Below are 22300 nucleotides of genomic sequence, written 5' to 3'. Positions count from 1 at the left end.
AATCATTATCATCAACATTGCATTCAGCATGTTGCCACACAGACTTTTGTTTAACATTGCCCAACCGTTAAGTGATCTTTGTCACTGTAATAGGCCGCTTGTCGTATCTGAAATTGGCTAAGCCTAAAAGTATGCAACATTTTTTTCGTTCTTTTTCTATTCACATACATATTTCTACCTATTATTTATTATATTATTTATTTATATGTTTATTGTACTAGTTAATTTGTATTATTTAATTTGTTTCGTTGTATAACATAATTTGTAGTCTGAGAAAATGGTACTCAATGTCTTGTCGTGTTTTGTGCTTAGAAGCGGAGCTTTATTTACAAATGATACTGAAAGCTCCAGAAATAGCGCCATCTATTGGTGGACCACGATACATGCAAGCATTAATTGCTAGATCAGCTGATCGTGTGAAGTCCAGACCAAAATAGACAAGCGATTACCTTTTGAGTAGGATTAATTGTCAAATTTCCGAAAAAAGGTTTTTGTTGTTGGGTTTGGCTGGAAGAAAATGGTTGGCAGGTTATGTGCCGAACCTGAAAAATGTGTACAAGTGCATGTGACTAAAAAGTATATATCTCAGTGAAGTGGTTGGCGAAGCCTGATGCAGATATCTTACTTGTAAGTATACAATGATACTGCAATGTATAATTGTTATACTGATATATTAATGGTATTTGTTCTCGCAAAAGTGCACCTTTGCCGTCAACCCAACACATGCAATAGATGGTTGTCCACTGCAGGAGTTTGTCCTCCCATACCAAGTGCCGTTTTCCAGATTAGGGTAAATATTTGTTGAACGTATGTTTAGTTTTTCGTTGTTCTAAGTTTAGTTTTGTCTATTTATTTTTAGATTCGGCACTTAGTCATATTTTATATAAAACCTGGTATTAAACTGACTCTAATGACCCAGTCATATTTTATATAAACCCAGCCATATTTTATATAATAGCCCAGCGGTAGAATTTTAAATTAATTTAAACTGCAACTTCAACAGACACAACTGCTTGATTAACGGCCAACCACCCAAAGCTCCACGTCGCAGCTGTGCTGGCCAGATCAGCTGTCTGGACAACACAAACAGTTGAGCGGTTGTTAGCTTCAGACGCTCATTGAGCATCAGGAGAATTGCAGGCTGTGATTCTACTGCCGAAAGCACCTGCGTCTGCCAGCCGTGCGTTCTTCGTTTACTGGTTGTTCCGCACTTGTGGTGGCTTCGAGGCCGAGTATATGCGACACCCAGGAGAAAGGCGAACAGCTGGATAGCAGCTTATGTTTTTTTGTTTGTTGATTCTTGTTAGGTTACGTTGTTCTGTCCCAATTATGCATCTATAAGTGATAGTCCATCAATGTTGTAAGTGTACTATGATGTGGCGAGAAAGTTGAACCAACAACTTTTCTTGGGCCCTCATAATACAAGTACCGCTGTACTATTGTATAAAAATAGAAGTGACAATCATTTAAGAATGCATGTAAGGCAACACATATAGGCAAATTATTATTGTAAAATTGTATTTAGTTATAGAAATTAATGTTTTTGTATTGCCTGAAAAGCAAGTAAAACCATACTTGCATACATTTGTATGTATGCATGTTTGTTTTGATCGACGCTACCGGTCATAGCAAGCAGCTTTCATGCAGGCGCAAAAGCTCGCAATTATTATTATTCCCCACAGATACACCACAGACAGGCACCAACACAAGGAAAGATCTTTCTGCGTGGGAGTCTCTAATGTATGTAAGTCTGTTTCACTCTAACTAATTAATAATACATGAGCTACAGCTAAAGCTTCCCTTTTGCTGGTGGTCCATCTGACCATAGCGCTGCTACAGCTGTCTGCAGTCCCAGCGGTCAGTGACCTTGCGAGACTGGCAATAGTAAAACATTTCATTGAGTGACAGCCATCAGCTGATCCTCATTTTTACTTGCATCTAGTGTTTGCCTATATTCGGTGTGATAATCTAACATTGCATTTCTAAATGAACCAAAACTAGTTCATTTTAGCTAATTTTTCCTTCTCTTAATTTATTCAACATTTAAATGCAAAAATAATTATTTATATTATAATTATGCTAGATCATATTTTATATTTATAGGTTAATTATTTTTAGTTTTTCTTTATTTATTTTTTTTCTTTTTGCTTTATTTATAATTTCCCGCCTCATACACACTTACCATGTTAGTCCGTTAATCTATTTATTTATTTAGTTTTCTTGTCATTTTTTTTTTTTTCCTTGTCATTTCATAATGTTGTTAATATTCAAAGTATTTTTGTTATCTGTTAATAAATTAAGTATGTTCGCTTAAGTGCCTATTTTTATTTGGAACCATGCATCACCAAGCAGGAGTAGGTTAGCCGAACCACTGTCTGTTAGGGATCCTGCCAACTTTTTAGTTTTTGGCATTTGAATGCAGGATCACGGTAGGGTGGGCGTCTGCACACAATAACAGCTGTGTTGCGTTAGAGAGTGGCTCCGTCTTCTTTGTTAACCTACCTTCCTCTCCTTCCCTGTCTCTTCCCTTCCACTATTGTTTAATGTAACCTTCCCATTACTCTCCTTCGTCTCTGTCTTCCCTTATGTACGCGAATTTTAAATGTATTATTATTATAAGTGGTGCGTCATATTAGTTGGCCCTTTCCTTGAACCCCATGCTATCTGAGCAAAGCCCGGAGAAGCCAGCGCGTACGCCATACTAGTAATCCTTCCACCAGCACCAGACGAATATTACACTAGTGATTCGTTACAGATATAATTATAATTTAATAATATATTTTGGCGCCCAATCGTGTGGCCTGTTTTTGGATAGAATCTAAACATGGCCTTTAAAATATTATATATGCTCTAGAATCAATAACATCCAGTGATTCAAGTCTTTTTGTTTGTCTTTATACATATTTGTGTACTAGGTTAGTCTCTTTGTGTCTATTTTATTAGCGAGAAAGTAATACCTCGTAAAATCAAGACAAAAGAACTTAACCAAAGAACAAAAGAACTTAAACTTCCCTTTTAGTGGCTGTTAAGGCATTCACATTTCAGTTAGTGTTTGAAACGGATCGTGGCTCAGAGCTGCTTTCTCGTCATACTAATTGAAGGTATGCTTATCTAGCAACTAGTCCTATCCTTTTCCATTCATTCCTATTCTTTTCTTCTTTTTCGATATCTGCTTTTTGATTCTGTGTTGATCACTACACACGAGCATGGTCGTTATCTTCTGCGTGGATACGAGTGTAAGTGGTAGTGATGCAACCAAAATCTATCTGTAGGTGGACATTGGTTCTAAATATTCGCTTGGAACAAGTAAGTGGTTTCGAACTACTTAACTTGCCGCTATATTTGGAACTATGTTTTTTCGAATTCCCTATTTTCATTGGTTTCGATATATACTTTTTGTGTTAATCACTATACACGAGCATGGTCGTTATCTTATGCGTGGATACGAGTGTAAGTGATAGTGATGCAGCCAAAATCGATCTGTATCTGGAACAATGTTTCGAATTTCCTCTTTTCTTTTCAATATCTTTTTTTCTGGGTTAATCACTACACATGAGCATGGTCGTTATCTTCTGCGTGGATACGAGTGTAAGTGGTAGTGATGCAACCAAAACCTATCTGTGTTCTTAAATTTCCTATTTCCTTTTTCATCCATATCTGTTTTCGACTATTAGTTAGCAACTCTTCTTTCGATAAGTGTTGCATGGTTCCAAATTTATTCATGGTATATTGGTTTATATTTTTGAGTTTGATTTCGATTATTGTTTGTTTATTTAATATTGTTTTGTGTTTCATACGTTTTTTTTGTTTAGTTTGCAATTTATAAATACTCAATTTCGCCAAGATGTTTGATGCACCCGGCTCAGACTGACAGCGTTGCCTCAATTACCTTTGACAATTCGCAGCAACTCGAGTTGACATCGGAGCAACAAACAGAACTGGCAAATTTCATACGAAGGACCTTAGGCAATAATCGTTTATCTTGCATCATTGCAGTTAAGCTACCTCCAAGCGGGTATCCCACTTTGTCGTTACAACGACTAAGTGTGATTTTGCCAGGGGGATGTGTAATAGGCCGCTTGTCGTATCTGAAATTGGCTAAGCCTAAAAGTATGCAACATTTTTTTCGTTCTTTTTCTATTCACATACATATTTCTACCTATTATTTATTATATTATTTATTTATATGTTTATTGTACTAGTTAATTTGTATTATTTAATTTGTTTCGTTGTATAACATAATTTGTAGTCTGAGAAAATGGTACTCAATGTCTTGTCGTGTTTTGTGCTTAGAAGCGGAGCTTTATTTACAAATGATACTGAAAGCTCCAGAAATAGCGCCATCTATTGGTGGACCACGATACATGCAAGCATTAATTGCTAGATCAGCTGATCGTGTGAAGTCCAGACCAAAATAGACAAGCGATTACCTTTTTGAGTAGGATTAATTGTCAAATTTCCGAAAAAAAAGGTTTTTGTTGTTGGGTTTGGCTGGAAGAAAAATGGTTGGCAGGTTATGTGCCGAACCTGAAAAAATGTGTACAAGTGCATGTGACTAAAAAGTATATATCTCAGTGAAGTGGTTGGCGAAGCCTGATGCAGATATCTTACTTGTAAGTATACAATGATACTGCAATGTATAATTGTTATACTGATATATTAATGGTATTTGTTCTCGCAAAGTGCACCTTTGCCGTCAACCCAACACATGCAATAGATGGTTGTCCACTGCAGGAGTTTGTCCTCCCATACCAAGTGCCGTTTTCCAGATTAGGGTAAATATTTGTTGAACGTATGTTTAGTTTTTCGTTGTTCTAAGTTTAGTTTTGTCTATTTATTTTTAGATTCGGCACTTAGTCATATTTTATATAAAACCTGGTATTAAACTGACTCTAATGACCCAGTCATATTTTATATAAACCCAGCCATATTTTATATAATAGCCCAGCGGTAGAATTTTAAATTAATTTAAACTGCAACTTCAACAGACACAACTGCTTGATTAACGGCCAACCACCCAAAGCTCCACGTCGCAGCTGTGCTGGCCAGATCAGCTGTCTGGACAACACAAACAGTTGAGCGGTTGTTAGCTTCAGACGCTCATTGAGCATCAGGAGAATTGCAGGCTGTGATTCTACTGCCGAAAGCACCTGCGTCTGCCAGCCGTGCGTTCTTCGTTTACTGGTTGTTCCGCACTTGTGGTGGCTTCGAGGCCGAGTATATGCGACACCCAGGAGAAAGGCGAACAGCTGGATAGCAGCTTATGTTTTTTTGTTTGTTGATTCTTGTTAGGTTACGTTGTTCTGTCCCAATTATGCATCTATAAGTGATAGTCCATCAATGTTGTAAGTGTACTATGATGTGGCGAGAAAGTTGAACCAACAACTTTTCTTGGGCCCTCATAATACAAGTACCGCTGTACTATTGTATAAAAATAGAAGTGACAATCATTTAAGAATGCATGTAAGGCAACACATATAGGCAAATTATTATTGTAAAATTGTATTTAGTTATAGAAATTAATGTTTTGTATTGCCTGAAAAGCAAGTAAAACCATACTTGCATACATTTGTATGTATGCATGTTTGTTTTGATCGACGCTACCGGTCATAGCAAGCAGCTTTCATGCAGGCGCAAAAGCTCGCAATTATTATTATTCCCCACAGATACACCACAGACAGGCACCAACACAAGGAAAGATCTTTCTGCGTGGGAGTCTCTAATGTATGTAAGTCTGTTTCACTCTAACTAATTAATAATACATGAGCTACAGCTAAAGCTTCCCTTTTGCTGGTGGTCCATCTGACCATAGCGCTGCTACAGCTGTCTGCAGTCCCAGAGGTCAGTGACCTTGCGAGACTGGCAATAGTAAAACATTTCATTGAGTGACAGCCATCAGCTGATCCTCATTTTTACTTGCATCTAGTGTTTGCCTATATTCGGTGTGATAATCTAACATTGCATTTCTAAATGAACCAAAACTAGTTCATTTTAGCTAATTTTTTCCTTCTCTTAATTTATTCAACATTTAAATGCAAAAATAATTATTTATATTATAATTATGCTAGATCATATTTTATATTTATAGGTTAATTATTTTTAGTTTTTCTTTATTTATTTTTTTTTCTTTTTGCTTTATTTATAATTTCCCGCCTCATACACACTTACCATGTTAGTCCGTTAATCTATTTATTTATTTAGTTTTCTTGTCATTTTTTTTTTTTTCCTTGTCATTTCATAATGTTGTTAATATTCAAAGTATTTTTGTTATCTGTTAATAAATTAAGTATGTTCGCTTAAGTGCCTATTTTTATTTGGAACCATGCATCACCAAGCAGGAGTAGGTTAGCCGAACCACTGTCTGTTAGGGATCCTGCCAACTTTTTAGTTTTTGGCATTTGAATGCAGGATCACGGTAGGGTGGGCGTCTGCACACAATAACAGCTGTGTTGCGTTAGAGAGTGGCTCCGTCTTCTTTGTTAACCTACCTTCCTCTCCTTCCCTGTCTCTTCCCTTCCACTATTGTTTAATGTAACCTTCCCATTACTCTCCTTCGTCTCTGTCTTCCCTTATGTACGCGAATTTTAAATGTATTATTATTATAAGTGGTGCGTCATATTAGTTGGCCCTTTCCTTGAACCCCATGCTATCTGAGCAAAGCCCGGAGAAGCCAGCGCGTACGCCATACTAGTAATCCTTCCACCAGCACCAGACGAATATTACACTAGTGATTCGTTACATCACACACACAAACAATGCGCGCACACACACACAAAGAGAGAGAACATACATGCACACACACTTGGAACAAGCTGCTTAGCTTTAGAGTGTGTGTATATAGAGTGTGCTTGTGCCTACTCCAAAAGAGAGACGCTGCCAGTTGCAGATAATGCCTCGCGAGATTAAAGATTCCCTGCAATTGCCTCGAAAGCAATTCAAAAAGTTTGCCAAGAATAGCAAAAGTCGCGCATGCTTCACGTGCAGATGTGCTTTGACAGGCTTTGAGATACCCTGTTATAAGATTAAAATATTTTTAAAAAAAAAAACAAAAAATGTGCCTCGTATTCTGAATGAACTTCCATGATTTCATCGTATTAAATATTTATGTTGAATATTTGTGTTGGATGAAAACCTGAAATTTGTCACAATTTAGACAAGAAAATAATAACTTTAGTTGTATTCTATTAATATGAGAGTTAAGAGTTTCATATGACAATAAGCTTTATTTCTTTTCTAATTCATTTTGGTACAATGCAAAAGTCTTTAAGTGTAATAAAATATAATGACTAATTTCCTAAATTTAACAAGCTGCGATTATTTAATATTATAGAAAAAAAGAAAAAGTGTAAATGTAGCTAATCTCACATACTTTAAATATATTATTTCAACATAAATGTAAATTGACTTATTATTCGACTTTGGTATAAACTTTAATGATTTCTCTTACGTTTGTGTTAAATTTTTGGACAAAAACGAAAATGTTCTACACTTTTAATATGAGAGTTAAAAGTTTCATATTACAATTAGTTTCATTGTTTTTTAACCAATTAAATATCAAATTTATTTTGTTGCATTTTAAAATCGTTCGAGTGATTTGATATATGAATAATAGCCAGATTAAAAAAACATTTTTTAAAGATGATTAACTATCATTATTTATATTTAGATTCTACATAACTATTCATTTAAAAATTATTCAAACCATTTAATTTTATAATTAATTTGCAAAGGAAATGCACGCAAATGGCGTCAATTATAATGCGTATTTTAATTAGTTGCTTATGAATTTCTAATTAAATTTTGCCAATTATCTATGCAATCAATTTACCCCTTTTTTGTGCCTCAAAGTAAATGAAAATACACTTAATGAAGTGCAATTCCCATCAATCATTGCACTTTAAAGCTGAATCTTTTTATTTAAAGAGCCGTTTTCTTCGTTAAATTAAATAAAAAACGTGTCCAAGCTTTTATGTGCCGGGACAAGTAGAAAGTGCGCAGCAAATTGTGGCATGAAGTGCCGTCTGTGGCAAACTGTGAAAAGTGCATTCAAGTGTCATTAAAACCAAAAAGAGGAAAAACTCTGAAAAGCGAAACAATTTATGGATATTAAATCGATGGCGTTGCGTTAATTACGCAATGAATGCAATTAATCAAGCAAAAGTCGCGGCGCATTAAATTATCTCGTCTGTCTGGCTTTAAAGGCCACGCCCACCTAATTAGACAGTGGAAAGGGAGGGCGTAAAGAAATGTGAGTAATATAAAAAGAAAATGCTGAAAAACGAGCTGGCAAATTTTTGAGCAGCCACATTTGGTGCCCAAGCATAAACACACGCATCTAGGCACTAATAGCTACTCACACTCACAAACAAACACACACACATATGCATGGGGCACACACACACACACACATGGAAAACAGACAATAGACAGCTGAGCAAAGTAGTAAAGGAAGCGCTGCTGGCGCTCGTACACATTCTGTGTAAGTAATTTGCATACCGGATCAATCTTGAAAAATTAATGGCTTCCCAGACAGATAATGGTAGACCACACACACACTCCCACACACACACATACACGCACCGTGCTCTATGCTCTATGCCGAAGGAAGCCGGGGCAACAACGTCGACGATGCCACCAGCAGAGTTTACACAACAGGGAAGGGATGCAGAGGGAGAGAGAGGAGTGTGGTCCGCATCAGCGAAGCGTGTTGCGTTGTTGCCTTGCTTGCAAAATGCTGAAATATTACGTATACGCAGCGTTGCTACGTCTCTCTGCGGTTTTCAGCAATATTACGCAGAGACCACAATGCGTCGCCAGCAACGTCGTCGTCGTCATCGTCGTCGTCATCGTAGTCGTTGGCGTCTGCGACGTTGATGTCGCTACGACAATGTCGAGAGTGCCATGGCAACGTGTGACTTGCACTTGGCTTGCGGTTCCTCATTTTGTGGGCGTCAACGTGTGGCCATGGGAATGGGCCTCAGATTGTCGGAAATGAAGCGCCCATGTGTCAGAGGCGCGCTCCATTCTGTTTCGTACCATGCCGTTCCGTTCCGTTCCGTTCCATGCTGTTCCCCACACTTCCTTCCTGTCGTAAATCCAAAATTCTCCGCTTAATCTTAAGCCTTTACGCTCGATAATACGCAACCAACTAATATTCAGATTTCAACAGCTTAGCAAATAAGGCTGAAGTTGAATGCTATTAAAACTGTGCAAATGCAATAACATTTTGCAGCTTCTTCAATTGCTGCATTTATAATTTATTTATTAATAAATCGCTGTATTATAAAAGTGTGGTATAGTTATGCGATAATGTAATTTGATCTTAGTTTACTTGACACTTCTGTGTTGAAGTGATGTATAATGTGCTTAATAGAAGAAGTTATCAGCACCAGATTCGATCTTTAAATTAATTATAATATGACTTTTTTGTCATATGTATGACTACCGTAAAACCACTCAAAGTTATTATACCAATAACCTTTATTGAGTGTGCTTAGATCCAGATATTAATTTCTACTACTTTTAAAAGCTAAGCCTACGCTTGGACTCGACTTGGACTTGGACATATGTATATGTATAAGGAGCTAAGTGAAGATATATTTACCCATATATGACTACATTTGATCCATATATAATTTAATAAATATTCTCATTTATTTGTGTTTATTTGCATTCACTAAACTAAACTGCATTTATTATCTGTTTATTTCTGACCAAAACAGCTACACCGAAACACTCTTGGTTTCTCTATTATTTTCAACTGTGTATTTGAATTCACATCCATTTGCATCGAAATCCATTTCTAAAGTCATCATTTTACATCCTTCTGCATCCGAATTGGCATCCAATTTTCATTTTATAAAACACGAAACTTACTGCTAGATGCTACAATTTACCAATTATCAATCAGCACTTAGAAATTATTTTCTATTAAAGTACAAAGTTTTATTTAAATGTAATTTAAAAAGTATTCGCAACATCTCAATCTAATTTTAATATATTCATAATTTCTCAATTAAAAACTATATTTACAGTATACAATCAACTCAGTGCTGCTTACTATAAAACTGAGTGAATGCAACGCTGCAAAAGATAACTCCAAACAGAGCTACGAACATCACTTTGATAAATATTTTTGTTGCATCCGTGGAGAAGACTCAGCTAGCTTAATTGCCAACCATGCCGTCATCCAAAACTTTTATATTTGGCAATATGCTTTGTCATATCTTTGCCTACTAAATTAGAAAGCAAATGAAATTGTGCATCTGCATTGTGTGTGAGTTGTTCTAGAATCGTGGCACTCAATTGCGAGCTCGTATTTCAAATTCAACATAACTCTCTCGCTCTCTATCTCTTTTGCAAATTGTTGAACAAAAAAAAAAAAAAAGAGAGAAAAACTTTGATACGTCGTAGTCCAACTTTGGTTTAGTTGCTACTCCGCCTAGCGCTCAATTAACATTTCAGCCATAAATTCAACAATTCCGCCTACCTCTCGAAAAACAAACATGAAGCAGGAGCAGCAGAAGCAGCAGCAGCAGAGACATCTCTGACCCCCGCACCGCTGCTGCATTTGCGAAGATAACTCATCAGACTAAGCCAAACAGATTCATCTAAACTCCGCTAGCCACTTTCATTTCGTGCAACTGGAGCACTGGAAGTTGGATCTGCCGCACACACAAAACTTTCCACATAAATTCTGCGCAATTTATTCATGAAAATAAAAAGAGAGAGCAGAAAGAGAGCGAGAGAAAAGCGTAGCAAAAGGTGCGTCGCTTGGTGACTTGGACTTGCAAACAGTTTCATCCTTCCCCCCCTCCATTCTACGTACAACAACAACAACACACACGCACAAAACTTTTTCCTCGAGTCGAAACTGACGCTGAAGCTCTGACATTGACAACGACTGCGTTGGGGGAAAGCAACGACAAAAAGGACATCAAGTTGTAGCAAGATTGATATAAGACTTTTATATTCAGGCATTTGGTGAGCTTTATACCTGCAGATAAACAACTACACAGCGCAGCGCAGCGCATCAAAGTTAAATATGCTAATGTGTCTCGAGCTGAGCGACCCGAGATAAGGCACTGAAAACACTCCAAGCACTGGACACTGGATACTCTTAGGCTCTAAACACTCTCGAGGTGGCAAAACAAACATTGCGCTAGCCTTGGCAATTAGCTGCGAGGCAAAGTCGTAAATTCAACCAAAAGTTTTCAATTTGCCATTGGCTGCAAAAAAAAAGGAAAAGATGTGGAGACTTTACCTACTTCACGCTTGTTGGATTTCATTTTATTGTGACATAACATTGCGAGTTAAGCTCTCAACTGTTGCTTCTCAGCGCAGCTCAACTCGTCGTCTGTTGCTGCAGTAAAACTTCTTTTATGGCGCGCTTATCATTAATTTTATGTGAACGCGGCAACTGTGCAACATTAGCAAACAGAAAAGCAGACAAACAAAAACGACAGACAAAAGTCAATTTGTCACTTTTGCTGATTGCGCATACGACACGTTGACTTGAAGCTTACTTCTTTTTGATATTCGTTGCAGCGTGTGGCAACACTTTAATCGAACTCCACACAAATTGGCCATGCAAATTGCAATTGCAACATCGCAGCTGCCTCCAGGCGGAAATTGCATTGCACTTGACACGGCTGCTGTTGCTGCTGTTGTTGCTGCTGTGACTCGCTGCTCGCTGCTCATTAAGGAATTTCAATAATCGAGGAACGTTGGCATAGATCAAACGTCCCTCGACTGTTGCACGGTTGCAGCGTTGACAATGATTGGCGTGTGTGCGTGACGCACGTTGTGGTTGCTGCTGCGCTGACTTCCATTTCCATTTTGCTGCCTCTCCTCTTCACCATGCCACGTCACACACATTTTTGGGGGCAGCACTTTGTTGTTGTTATTGTTGTTGGTAGCTGCTGCTGCTTTATGACAAATGCGTTTTGTCTGCCGCTGCTAATGACATCACGTGCTGCCAAGTGACGCCGTGACCTCTCCCACTGCCCATGCTCCATGCTTCGCGATAGATTTCGACTGTCATCAATGTGCGCAGCATGGCCCATAAACAAAATACATCAAGCATTCGTCTGTCCATTGTCCCGCTGTGTGCCATGTCCTGCGGCTTGTGTTTTGTGTCCTCCTTGCCACTTCTCATCCGTCTGTCTGTCTGTCTGTCTGTCTGGCATGTTGTTGACAGCGCTGCTCAAATGTTTGTGTAGACCTCATCACAAAACCAGCGCCCACCAATCGAAGGCATCCCTCGGGATTTTTCATTAGTTCCTGGTCACTTTTCCACCTCCTCTCTCTCTCTCTCTCTCTCTCTCTCTCTCTCTCTCTCTCTCTTTCTGTGTGTCTCTTTAGCTGTAGCAACCTGCAAGTCTTTTGTGGGTGGGGCGTTTGCGCCAATATAAACAACGCTGTTGTCAGCGAACATGTTCATAAACCAAGCAAAACTGCTTTCTTGACATTGACGAGAGCTCTTCGCTTGCCGATTTGTATCTTTCTCTGCCTCTGTTTCCCTCTCTTTTTCTCTCTGTCTCTCTTTTTCTCAATGTATGCTTAACTCACTTCCCTTCGTCTCTGTTTGTGTTTGCGTTCTGTGTTTGCTCTCCAGCTTGTCAACATATTTTTTTTCTCCTCCTCGCGTCTCTTTTTTTAATGTTTAACTAAAAAGTTACACTCAATCGAAGTGCGTGTCCTACAATGAAATATGTTGTCATTTATTATAAATTGTTTAATGCTTTAAACTAAAAGCAGTTGCAAGAAATTTGTGAAGTCTTTTAAAAGGTGGAGCTATAACTGACAATTAATTTCGTACCCCAAAAGAAAGAACAAATTCATAAAATTAGTTGAAAGAATGGCTGCGGGTTAATACTGCATAATAATTAATGGATTTAAGTAGTAGTGTTTTTAATAAGTCTTTTTATTCAAACAGATAGTTATAATAAATTTAAGTTTCAAGCTAATTAAATAATTTAACACTTTTGCTTATAATAATTAACACATTTAGTTTTATACATTTTTGTACTTAATGTATACTGATATTTCCTATATGTTTCCTTTGCTGAGCTCTTAGCAACAGCTGTAACATATAATTCTATTTAATATTTGTGCTTTCCATTGCGTAATTTTGTGCCTTGCAATTTATGGTATGAATCTATCTATCTATATCTCATAGAAAGAAATATACTACTATTATTTTCGCCTACCTCAATAACTAAACAATGAATAGCTTTTATATATAGTCGTCATATTTCAAATACAGTTTAAATTGCCATAATTGTAAATAACGAATTTCACTATGAAAATGTATAAACATAAATTGTTAATAAAAACATCTATTACTTTAATGCTTAACAAACTGCTGCATCTGTTCTTAATGCGTTTTCATTATTTCTTTAATAGTTAGGTAACACATAAACCATCTGTCAAAGTTGGCAATCCATTCTTTATACAAATAAAAATCAAATTTATGATAAGCTTAAAAACTTGAATGGCAACTTGGCTTTAGAGTTCAAGTGCTTCTTTTTACTGCATTTCATTTCTTAACAGCTTTAATCCTTCATCCTCGTTCTAGGGTATAAAAAACATCCATAATCCGCAGACTAAAATCACGGACAGAAGGGACAACCTTTTGCAATCTATCAACGCTCAATAACTCAATTTTCTATTAAAAGCCAGGCACAAATCTCGAGTATTCGGCATTTTTGGACACTTGAGTTGTCGATGCTGTTGAAAGGCAGAAATCAATTTCTTTATCGGCCTTTACTAATATGTCAAATGTATAATTCGTGTTGGGTTGGGGCCTTGGGGTTCAGAAGGGCGAGGCCGACGGGGAGGCGGGAGGGTTTTGCGGCTCTTGAAAATGTCCTTCGCACAAAGGGAAAAGGCAAACAAACAAACAAACAAACAGATGAACGGCAGCAGACTGCCGATGACTCTTTGGTCATTGGACAAAGTGAGGCAGAAATTGGGCAACTGATTGATTGCAAAGGATCCAACACACACACACACACACACACACATATTGCACACATACGCACACGCTTATAGAGGCAGACGCAAACAAACACGCATTCACACACACACATACTAAGGCAAACACCCATACTTTGAATAGAGCTGAAATTTCTTTATTCATTAGCTGCGCTTTGGCACAAATTCATTTTTAATGACTGCCTACCGATGCTGCCCGCCCCCCTTGGGGCCAGTGCGAAGGGCGTGGCCGTGGATGGGAGCAAGGCGTTCCGCCACATTTTTCGTTTCACTTTAATCTATTTTTCATGAGTTTGTAAAGTGAAAAACTTTGCTATGCGTGCAAATAACTCATATTCATTGATATTCCTTTTGCCGCCTTGGCCAATTCCTCCTCTGGTTACGTCTCTCTGCTTTTTTGCTTCGTCTCTCACTCTGCTTTTTGTATAATTCATAAATTCCTTGGCCAGTCAATGACTTTGGCAATATGTATTATCGTTTCTTTTTTGTGCTTTCGGGCTCGCGTAATTGCCACGTCCTGCACTAAATTCCTGTCTTGTCCCTAAAAATTGGCCGCCAGCAACGGTCGCGTGCACAACTCATAAATATTTCTAGGCTTTGCCAATAAAAAGCTGCTGAAAACCTTGCTCTTCAAAAAGCGCGACCATCAGATATCCTTTAGTTAAAACTAGAACTACATAGATCTAAAAAAAATAATGATTCCATTCTTATAATGGCAGAAATATAATTGATTTTCTGTAGCGAAAGTATAAGAATGTCATTAACGAACTGTCGAATTTTTACACAATGTTTCACATCCTATAATATCTAACATATCTACACAGCCTCAAAATTAAAATTATTTTTACTTTTATAATAAAAGCTTTTATTCCTTATCACTAACTAAATATACTGAAAAATTATTCAAAATTCATAAATTTGTAGAAATCTTTGATTCCCAATGGGTCAATAAGAATATCAATTCTTGCTTGAAAATTATACATACCATAATAATAATTTTAATGAAAAAATTAACATATTTATCATGAATATGTTAATTCTTCCATTGAAATTATTATTATGTATAATTTTCAAGCAAGAATTGGCATTCTTAATTTCAATTCTTATTGAATTGAATTATTTATTTATTTTATATATTTAACGTTCTTAGTTTCTTAGATAGAATACTTAACAATAAATTGTTTCATTACATACCCGCTCTTTTTGGTAATCTACAGCGAATGCAACAAAATTTCGCTTCTACTCTGCAAAAAAAAAACCGTCTTTATAAGAGGCGTTGCTCAGTTTGTGCACATTCACCGCTCGGAGTTGAGTTATTTATGTCTGCCTCACTTACTGGAATCAAGGCCTCAACCTCTGCTCATTTTGGCAGCCTCGCACACACATTTTTGCACATTGAGTACGCCCGAATTGGCGGCAATGATCGTTAATCATAATCGACGCATAATATTTTGCAGTATTCGACGGCATTCGGAACTAATTTATGTGGAAATGAGTTAATTTCCTTGAATTGTGATTTTCTGCTGATTTCATGGAGCGGAGTTCCAAAAACTAATTACAACTCACTTCAATCGTTACAGAGATTAGGCTGTTGCTGTTGTGCACTTTTCAAGCTTAATTAATTATGGTTCTTGTGTGCAGCTAAGTAATTGCCCAACGGGGAGGCTTAGTTGTCAAGGTTCAACAAAGATTACAATAAATGTATGTGAAATTGAGAAGTCATTCAGCTCTCGGAGGAATATGAACAGACGGTGAAAATCTCATGGTCAACATAAACGTGAAACTTACATGGGAATCAATATTTCAATCCCAATTGAGCCATTTTCCTAAAAGGTAAAACCCATGAGATTTATTTAATACATATGAAAAATTTAAAAAAGATAGTAAACTTTACAGACATATTATAAAAAGTAATTTAGTGACATAATTATTACTTAAATACACCCCAAGTTGTGGTATTATTTGCAGCGAAAATAAATAATTATAAATATTTACCGAAATACTTTGGTAATTATTGAAAAAAAACATATACAAGAGAAATTTTTATAAATCAATTAATGTCAAAATTCTCTTCACAAGAAAGTTTCTTTTAATAGAATAACTCACATTGCTATTTATATTCCCAAAAGAGACAACCTCATTAAGTATATTTTTAGCATGTGTTAAAACATTTACCAAAAGAATAAATCAAAATCAGGCTTTAACAAAACATTAAATGCGCTAAAAATATATTTTTCTTGAGCGTATTATAATCCAAGTTGTCAGTTTTATTTTTAGCTGCTGTCAACGGTCAGTAAGCAAATAAACAGCGCAACAAATAAAAAAGTTATAACAAAAATGTAATCATAATTTTTTTTTAAAGCGCATTAAAGGGAATTAAGTGAAAGTTCTTCATTGTTGTTGTTGTTATTGTTATTGTTGGCCAGACAGAGGCCTCAAAGCAGTGGCACTTGTTGGTGCTCGTGTCAGGCATAAGGTGTCCGAGACCAAAAGCTGTCAAAATAAAGTTTCACAAGTTTCATGCGCTTGAACGCGGCTTTCCTCATCCTCCTTCTCCTCCTCCTCCTCTCCCTCCATTCCATGACCTTAAATAAAAGAAAACGTTTGGCTAATTTGCGCTGTTTGCTTGACATTTTACGTAGAATGACAGCAACAACAACGACGGCGACAGCGACATGGCCGCAACATGAGATTGTTCCCTTCGCCGTTCTCTGTCATCCCCTCTTCATGGTGTCGCGTCTCGTCTCGTTTCGTTGCCGCCCTTTGATTGGCACAACATTCGTCAGAGTCTTGTTCTGGTCAGCAGCTGTCAGTCAGTCACGCGCCCCGAAAGGTAGGCAACATATTTTTTCACATTATTTTATTTCACAGCCAAGGCAAAAGGAAACAATATAAAAAATAAATTTATAAAAATGATGAAACATGAAATATGCATTTCGTGTGGAGCATCATACAAATAAAATATAGGGCGTGACAGCCACATCATCTAATGGCAATGTAATTGTCAATTGTGAATGGAACAAAGCAAAACAAAGCAGGGAATGAAAACTTACTGAATGTTGCTAATAAAATACCCTCTGATAGAACTTTTGTTCAAAACAAAGTACTTCTACTTTGTAGTAAAACAACAAATAAAAATGTAGATACAAATATTATTTTAAACCTCTTATAGCCAAGAGTACCTTGGATATAAAATTTGATTTATAATAAAAGTGATAGGCTTTTATTATAAAAGGACTAAAAGACTACAAAAATGAAAAGACGAAGTAGAAAAAAATAAAAAGAAATAATGAACAAAATTTATTATTATTATAATTATCTAATTAACTCAAAGATAAACAGATAACAAATAAAAAAAATAAAAAAAAAATAATAAAATGCTAAAGGACGTCAACATAATAATATTATAATAAAATGGTCCAACATTTTTATGAATAAAACACTTTCAATAAATAATTGTCTTAATTCTATATTTTACGATATTTTTATACATCATAAAAGAGCAACTATTTAGGATTGTATTTTTCTAACAACTTTGCACACCCTTCTCAACTGCTTTGCGAGGGTATTTAAAACGAGAAAACTTCATTTTGTGGGCATTACTTTGTCGGAGCTTACGATTGACATTTGCTGCATTGGCGTTATTTCGCTGTGAATTGTAATAAAAAAGAAAGTTTTGTTTTCCCCCCGCTCTGCACACCGATTTTCGAGGCACAAAACACCTGAGAGAGTTTTGGCCAATTTTCAATTGATTTTCGTCTAGCAGCTGCGTCCTTCAATTTTGGGTAGCTGTAGCTGTGTGAATGCCACTTGGTAAGCAACATTTTGCTGACAGATTGTATGCCATTTTTTACGAAATACTTGCAACAATATCGGAAAACTTTGAAATGCGAACCGAAAAGCAGCTGAAACAAGCAGCTGAAAAGCTGAGTGAAAATAACAAAAATAAACAACAAAAAAAAACAACAACGCCATCAAAAAAAAAAGGAGAAACAAGAAGTAAACTCAAAAACTTTGCACAACTTGCTAAACTTTTGCTGCCGTGTGACATTATAGCAGGGGCCCAGAGTTAATGCCCACAAAAGTCCTGGGGACAGTCGCAGTTGGAGCCGCACTTCAAAGCAGCTGAATCCTTTTTCTGTATTTTGTTTTTGGCCTTTAACGTGCATATATATAAATCACAACGCGGAATGCCGAAAGTAATCATAAAACGCTGCTTTCCACATAAATTACAATAAATGTTCGCACAACAAATTGATGCGGGACAGATTCTTGTTATGGTTTTTTCTCTCAGTTTGGTTTTGGTTTTTGGTTTTCTGTCTTTTTTTCGGTTTTGGTTTTGTTTTTGTTTTTGCTTTTGTGACTAATGCGCCTCAAAATAATGATGCCTGCAGGGACTGCGGCTGGACGATCTCTTTCCTCTCTCATTGTGTCGCCATGGGGCGCAGTGCCACATTCAGCATTCTGCCCCCCTGCGTGTCCTGTGTGTCCTGCGGCGCGATTTGTCCTGCATATTAAGTTCACTGCGGGAAAGGACAGGGGACAGGGAACAGCGACAGGCGACAGCAGTTGGACTGTCCTTATGTGGTTTTTGTCATTTAAATGACCACGAAACACACACACGAGGTCTGGTAAGCTGACTTTAATGGATTACCTCAAGTAACTGGAATCATAAACAAAACTTGTCATTGCCAAAACGATGCCAGCCTGAATGTCAAGCAGAAAAAAATATATTGGAGAAACAGACGATGGCAGAGCGCGTGTCTCTATGGGAAATATAAAAGCATAAAAATAAGTCCATCATAAAATCTAAATATAAATATAATATAGTTGCTAAAATAGACATAAATGTATATAATAATAACATTTTAAAAATTAAAGAAATTGCAATGCTTAATTCTTAACTCTTCAAATGTAATCGCAGTGACTAGAAACTTATTCTGATGGAAAGTGGAAACTAAGTGCAAGCTCAAAAATTAGTAAATAATGCAAGCAAAATACAAGTCAAATATAGCTGCTTGAAAACTTAAAGCAACCTATTGTGAATATTATTCTATCAATTTGTACAATATTGTAAAAATAATACTAGACTTAATAAAGAAAAACAGGAAAGAAAGCTACAATCGAGTGTGCGGTAGTATTCTTAAAATATTCCAAATTAATATGCCAAAAAAATACTAAAATATAGTATGGTGTTATATATAAATTACATTACATTTCAAATATACCATAGAAATATACTACTACATTCAAAATATACCATAGAACACTAAATATACCAGATTGTCAGCCAAAGCAACTAAGACCGACGATATTTAATTATTTTATTTTTTCAGACGCTGTCAAAAAATTGTAGCCCTATATCGCATAGTCTCTGTGACTAGGCAAAAAAAAAAATAATGCAAAAGTACTTAAGGCATTACAAAATAAAAGTAAATTACAAATACATTTTAATTTCCAATCGATTTTCTGGTATGGCAGTAAGTTAAATTTTTAAATAAAATTCAACAATTTAATAATAATAGTTACAGACAGTTACAGGCTGTCAAAAACTGTAAATTTATTTACCAATACATGATCTTTAAACCGATATATATATTTTAGCTATAATTGTAACATTCCAAACTTTACACTTGAATGTAATTGGCTTTGCCAATTGTCTGGCATTTACTTAGGGAAATTTAAAGAAAACACGAAACTAAGACTATGCGAAACACTTATTTGATTTTACATAAACTGCAAAGCTGCCCGCCCTTATAATTTAGTTGCCCCCAGGGCGTGGCTTACCGCCGTTTCTCTGCTTCCCCAACTCTCTCCCCACTGGTAAGTGCCACTTTGCTTTGTAATTTATGCAGTTGAATGAAAAGCGTTTCTAACAACATTTAATTAAGTTGAGAGGCGGAGAGAAGGAGGCACATTGGAGGCGTCACAGACAAAATTCAAAGTTAAACTTACGAATTAAAAAAGGAAAAAGCAAAAAAAAAATCGTTGGAGCCCAAGAGGTATTTTTTGGCTCTTCATTTAAATGGCCAAGTCATTTAAAGGCGTTGCTTGCTTCACCAAAGTGGAGGCACCTCAGTGTAAGCACTTCAAATACCTGACCTCCCACTGCCTTCCTTGGTGGAAGGAGGAGGGAGAAAAGTGCGTGAGCCAGCAGCAGGCATACAACAAAAAATTGGGTCGTCTTTTCTCGTTTGCTTTTAATGTGCTTTGCCTGCCATTTTTTTTTTGTTGGTTTTTTTGTTGTTGCCTGTTATCAGTAGCCAGAATTTCGAAATCTGCACGACGGCCAAAAAGTTCCACTGATAACACAGCGCAGCAACCAAAAAAAAAAGAAAAAAAAGCCTAGCCAAGAGGCAGCGACGTCGACGTCGACGGCGGCAGCGGCAGCGCAGCAACTAATGGCAAACGCATTGGCTCAGCCTCTCTGTAATCTCTGTCAGCAGTTTGTAAGTATGAGTGCGTCTCTGTGTGAGTGTGCGAGTACGTGTGTATGTGTGTGTGTGTGTGTGTGGGAGTATGTCGCTGTGTAAGTAGGGCTAGAATATGTGGAGCAAGTTGCGCTTTGTGTCCATTCGGAAATTCTCTGCGGATGTCGCTGCTGCTGTCGCTGCTGCTGCTGCTGTTGCTGCCGATGCCGACGTCAGCAGCAACAACGATGACGATGACGACGACGTCGCTGTGACGATGACTGTGTCGGAATTTGGCGTCCTCTGTTTCAGTTCGTTTCGTAGTTGTTGTTGCTAAAACGCATGCGCTTAGCTGGTGAGAGAGAATGTACCCTTTGAGTTAATGCTGAGAGTAATGTTATTCCAATTCCATAATATTCCCTTTAGACATGTTATGTTAAGACACTGTTAAGTCTGCAGCTTGCAATCGGAATTAAAAAATAAAACATTATTTACTACGAAGAACTTAAAAAAATATTTTCGATTACGGTAACAGTCTTTGCTATACTTATTGAATATTTTACAAATTTCCTACAAAACTAAAAATGTTAATTTCAAAAGAAATTATTGACAGCAACCTAATACATTAGTAGAAAAAATTAAAAGATAAATGAAATATTGACGTATTTATTTAATTATAATGCGACTAAATAAGAAAGCGACTTTATACAAAAAAAGATTTATATTTATTACTTTTTGAAATTATTTATATCAAATAAAAATAAGCTTAAAATCAAAAATTTATAAATTGAATAACAATAAATTAATTAAAAAAACAACTATTTTAATTTCATACTTGTTCGTATTTAAATAAAATAATAGTTGGGTTTAAAATATGAACATGAAATAAAAAAATAAAAATATTCAAAATTTAATATACCAAATAACATATGAATAAATTGAATAAAATTATTCTGATTTTAAAACATTGGTTTCATTAAGAAAATTAAGAATGCCTAACAATCGTTAAACTACATTTAATTATACTAATCACGTTTTAAAACAATAAATACTTTTTTTAAAATATATAAATACCAAAAGAAATAAATATACTTATAAAAGTTGTCTAACTTATATATACTATATACTATATATATATACTATACTATATACTATATAAGTATATATAGTATAATATAATAGATTGTTATTTAATTCACTATCGATATTCAAAATGTATGAAATTATTATTAATATCGGAAAGACACAAAAAGATCCCACACTCTTGAAAAGATTTTGAATTATAAATGAATTTCCCTTTAGATATTAACCCACATATTGGCGAGCGAGCCACATTCCAATACAGTTCGCAAAAGTATAGAGCGCCAAGACAAGTGTTCCAATTCCACACGTTGCACGCAATTACCTCGGAGATGTATCGGGCATGGGTTGATTTTCCTTCAGCTTCAGGTTCAGCTTCAACTGCTGCTATTGCTCTGCATTGAGGCAACAATTTTACACCCATGCAACACGACAACAACAAACAGAACTTCGGCAGGAAAATGCCGATGCGCTACGCAAATTGCAAGCTTCACCAAAAATAGTTCGTGGCCCGATTGCCACACCACCGCACATCGTACATCGCACATCAGCGTCAGAGTCAGAGTCAGTCAGCTAGGCTTGCCTCCATCGTCCTTTTGTCCTTCGGCTCTCACCCACTTGCCGCTCTCGTTGCCGAGATTTTACTCATCGTGTCGCCAATTTGGCTCGTATTTTTTGCTGCTGCCGCTTCTGCTGTCGCTGCTGCTGCTGCTGCTGCGACGACAGCGTCGACTGCGACTTGTGTCGACTTAGTGCCTGGTGCCTGATGTTTTTGGTCCTTTCGCAATAGCTCGTTCAGTCGTCGTTGCGTG

The 22300-nt window shown here is 36.5% G+C and overlaps 2 long non-coding RNA genes across 2 annotated transcripts; both read left to right on the top strand.

The window, feature by feature from the left end:
• Positions 1-535: 535 nt before the first annotated feature.
• On the top strand, positions 536-1246 carry LOC132798327 (uncharacterized). The gene is made up of 3 exons (XR_009633929.1): positions 536-627; positions 699-790; positions 860-1246. It is a non-coding gene; the product is annotated as an uncharacterized LOC132798327 (long non-coding RNA).
• A 3250-nt stretch (positions 1247-4496) lies between these two features.
• Positions 4497-5219, top strand: LOC132798526 (uncharacterized). The gene is made up of 3 exons (XR_009633953.1): positions 4497-4613; positions 4684-4775; positions 4845-5219. It is a non-coding gene; the product is annotated as an uncharacterized LOC132798526 (long non-coding RNA).
• Positions 5220-22300: the final 17081 nt, after the last annotated feature.

The sequence above is a fragment of the Drosophila nasuta genome, chromosome 2L (assembly GCF_023558535.2).
Source record: "Drosophila nasuta strain 15112-1781.00 chromosome 2L, ASM2355853v1, whole genome shotgun sequence".
In the NCBI taxonomy this organism is placed as follows: Eukaryota; Metazoa; Arthropoda; class Insecta; order Diptera; family Drosophilidae; genus Drosophila; species Drosophila nasuta.
This window is presented reverse-complemented; position numbering and strand designations above follow the sequence as displayed.